The sequence below is a fragment of the Sceloporus undulatus genome, chromosome 8 (genome assembly GCF_019175285.1).
Source record: "Sceloporus undulatus isolate JIND9_A2432 ecotype Alabama chromosome 8, SceUnd_v1.1, whole genome shotgun sequence".
In the NCBI taxonomy this organism is placed as follows: domain Eukaryota; kingdom Metazoa; phylum Chordata; class Lepidosauria; order Squamata; family Phrynosomatidae; genus Sceloporus; species Sceloporus undulatus.
In genome coordinates, this window is record NC_056529.1 from 11,061,568 (window position 1) to 11,065,033 (window position 3,466).

The 3,466-nt window shown below is 40.9% G+C and overlaps 1 non-coding gene across 1 annotated transcript; it reads right to left on the bottom strand.

The window, feature by feature from the left end:
* Nucleotides 1-2,845: 2,845 nt before the first annotated feature.
* On the bottom strand, nt 2,846-3,007 carry LOC121914975. The gene has a single exon (XR_006100618.1). It is a non-coding gene; the product is annotated as a U1 spliceosomal RNA (small nuclear RNA).
* Nucleotides 3,008-3,466: the final 459 nt, after the last annotated feature.

Below are 3,466 nucleotides of genomic sequence, written 5' to 3' on the forward strand. Positions count from 1 at the left end.
ATAAAACCATTCAGAACTTTACAATAAAAACATTAAAAGGCAATTAAAATGAACTAGCTAAAAGAAAAAAAAGTATAAAATTACAAAAGCATACAAAAGTTAAAACATGACATAAAACAAGCAGTTCAAAAGCATGGAAATGCAAATAGATAAGTAGGCACCACTTTGGTGGGAAGTAACAGCATTCAGTGAAGTCATGCTGGCCACATGACCACCAGAGTCATCTTCAGTCAATGGTGCCTCTTCGTCTTAGTAATGGAGATGTGCCCCTACTGTCAGTTGCGACTAGACATTCATGTAATGGGAAAACCTTTACCTTTTATACATTAAAAACCTGCTTGTTAAAAATGTCTTTGCCTGCTGCTGAAATGAAAGCAGGGAGAGGACTACCTTATCTTCCCGTCAAAGGCAGTTCCAGAGGTTGGGAGCAGCCATCAAAAAGGCTCTCTCTCTCGTGTGCTCTCTAAGCAAGACTATGATGGTGGTGGGGCCAGAGAAAGCCTTCTCCTGTAGATTTTAGGACACTGGGCGGCTTGTATGGGGACATACGGGCTTTCAGATAGATTGTACAGGGTTTATACAAGTCATCAGTCATGACCAGCACTTTGAAGTGTGCCCGCAAATGAACCAGTAGCCAGAGGAACTGTTTCAACAAGGGAGATATATCCCCTACAGCTGGGGACATTATAAATCATTTCCAACTAGAATTCCCTTTATGCAGGGGAGTCCGGAATGGATCCGCCATGTAAAGAAAGGGCAGACTGTATATTATATTATATTATATTATATTATGTTTCTTTTTTTGCTGCCCTTTCAAGAATATAAACCATCCTGGTTTAATCTCTAAAACAGAACTCCACCAGGGTATCTCAGCTCATGTCCCTGCTACAAATCATTCTTTGACACAACTAGACTTAGCTTTTAAAAAAAACAAAAACAATGGGTCAACTCAATTATGATTTATAATAAACTGATGGAGGTCTTGGGGTTTTTCAGGTGACTAATGTCAGAAGGAAGAGAAGAGAGAGAAAGATAGTGGGATTGACTTCAAGGTTGACAGAGCCTAGAAACTTATTGGTGACTGATAAAAATGCCCTTTCCTTCACACAGCTGTGTGAGGTTCTTGATGGTGAACTGCAATTTTGCAGGTGTGTGATAGTTTTATAATACTTAACTCTGCAGCTGGGAGACAAATAATTACTTTGCTCAAACTTTTCAATCAAGACATCCCCTCTTTCTCTCTCTCTCTCTCTCTCTCTTATTCATGCTCATTAACATGAACATCTTCCTACTCTTTTCTTTCTCTTGGTCAGGAATTGCATTCAGAAGGTATCTGGAGTCAAAGAGGGAGGTTAACAGCCTTTAACAACTTCCATTGCTTATTCATATCTATGTGGGGAGCCTTTTATTCATAAATCAAAATGGGTATTTCCATTATTATTGTTATTCGTCTTTTTAACTCACATGTAGGGATAACAGGATTGTGTCTGTAAGTAAGCACCATGCTTGAATTTAATCATGCTATTTATTCGCTTTAGATTATCCTGTATTCAATTTTTCCCCTCCATACTCTTAGGCATCGATAAAGTGGCTCTTACTATTAAGAGTAAATGAAATGCACTTTAAAAGATTATCTCTTACATTTGTCATAACAAGAATTTACATTCCTCCTGCATTAAGTGGAAGTCAAGAACTCATATACATTTTCTAATTTATTGTGTAGTATTTATTACATACAGCAGGTTCCTTGTCTAATCACGACTCATTATAATTATGTATTATTCACAATAACCCATGGCAAAAAGGCTTAATAGGGCAACAGGGAAGAAGGGGGTGTATGATTATTTGAAGGTTAAGAACTTTAAGTGATTACGTCTCACATGAAATCAATACATCCAGTTACAATTTATTTCAAAATGGAAGGCCATAGAACAGAAACTTGTGAAAAAGAGATATAAAGAAATGTGATATAATGAAATGTATGCTTAAAGTTTAACCAGATCACAAATTGGAAATGATTCATAGGCAAGCACTATATGGACATGAAACTTCCTCATGTCAGGAATAAAAGAAGCAAAGAATGTGGGTATGAATCTAAGCTATGTGTCTTCAGTGCTCCCTTTCTTTCACTTGTTGATCTTAAATACCTCCAAGTCAACTCTAGTTTATGGTGACCTTATTTTAGGATTTTCTTGGCAACATTTGTTTAGAGGAAGTTTGGCATTGCTGCCTTCTAATGCTAAGAGAATATGACTTTCCCAAAGTCAACCAGGGCCCAAATGCATGGGCAGGATACAATGGGCCAAACCCATCTTCCTCTGCCCCCAGATCCAGCCTGTTCCAGCACTTACCTGGTGTGGCATGACAAGAGGTGGGTGTTCAGACACCCTCCTGCCACTATGCTTTAGACCCACTGCCACCTTGCCCATCACCACCATTAGCAAATACATTTCTGTACTGCTTCTCAGTGAACTAGCACTCCTTAACCAGTTTACAATGCATAAGCCAATTGCCCCCAACAAAGTGGGTACTCATTTAACTGACCTACAAGAATGGAAGGCTGAGTGGACCTTGCACCCCTGCCTGGGATCAAACTCACAACCTTAAGGCTGCAGAACTGACACTTAACCATTGAGGCACCATTTTCCTTGTAGGTTTCTGCTGTGGCCTGCAAGGTTGGAAATGGAGTGCCTGGCTTCACCCACATGGCCAGGCACCTCCTTCCAACACCACAGACCATGACTGGGACCTGAAAGAAGAGTGTTGGTGGTGGCAGGTAAGTGTGTGTGTGTGTGTGTGTGTGTGTGGTCATCTGAACTATCAGCTGTTGTGGCAATGTTTCTAGGAAACTCTACCACAAACAGCCAGTTTTTTCCACAAATTATGCAGTCGAGTTTCTCGCATTTGGGGAAATCGCAGGCATAAGCACACCCGCAGTGCAATGGATGATCCTCACCCTGGGAAAACCACATTCATGATCATGGTGTCTCCCCTGCTAAGTAAGTATACGGGCTGATTGGGCCAGGGTCCAGCCAGATCCACCAAAATGGCATCTAGTATACCTGTTCCTGGCTCTGGGGCTGTTGGCCTGTGTCCTCTGAATGGCCCAACGCCAGACTGGGGGGAAATTGGTATTTTGGCACATGAGTACATCCTCCTGTGGGTTTCCATCACTGAACAGGGAGCCCTAGTCCCAGAATCCTAATCCAACACTCAAACCAATACACTATAATGGCTCTCATCTTCTCAATAGATAAGATCAAACTTGGCAGGTTTAAACCTATCATTTTTTCCATTTTTCTAAGTTCATAGAGATTTGCACTTATAAGAGAACTTTTCCCCCCACATCGAGGATGCCACCAGAAAAAAGAGGTGCAATCTCTGGGTGTCTCCAGAGTATTCACCCCCCTACCTTTATTCATAAGTTGTATGCATCCTCTTTCATGAAGTACACTTTATTTCCTTC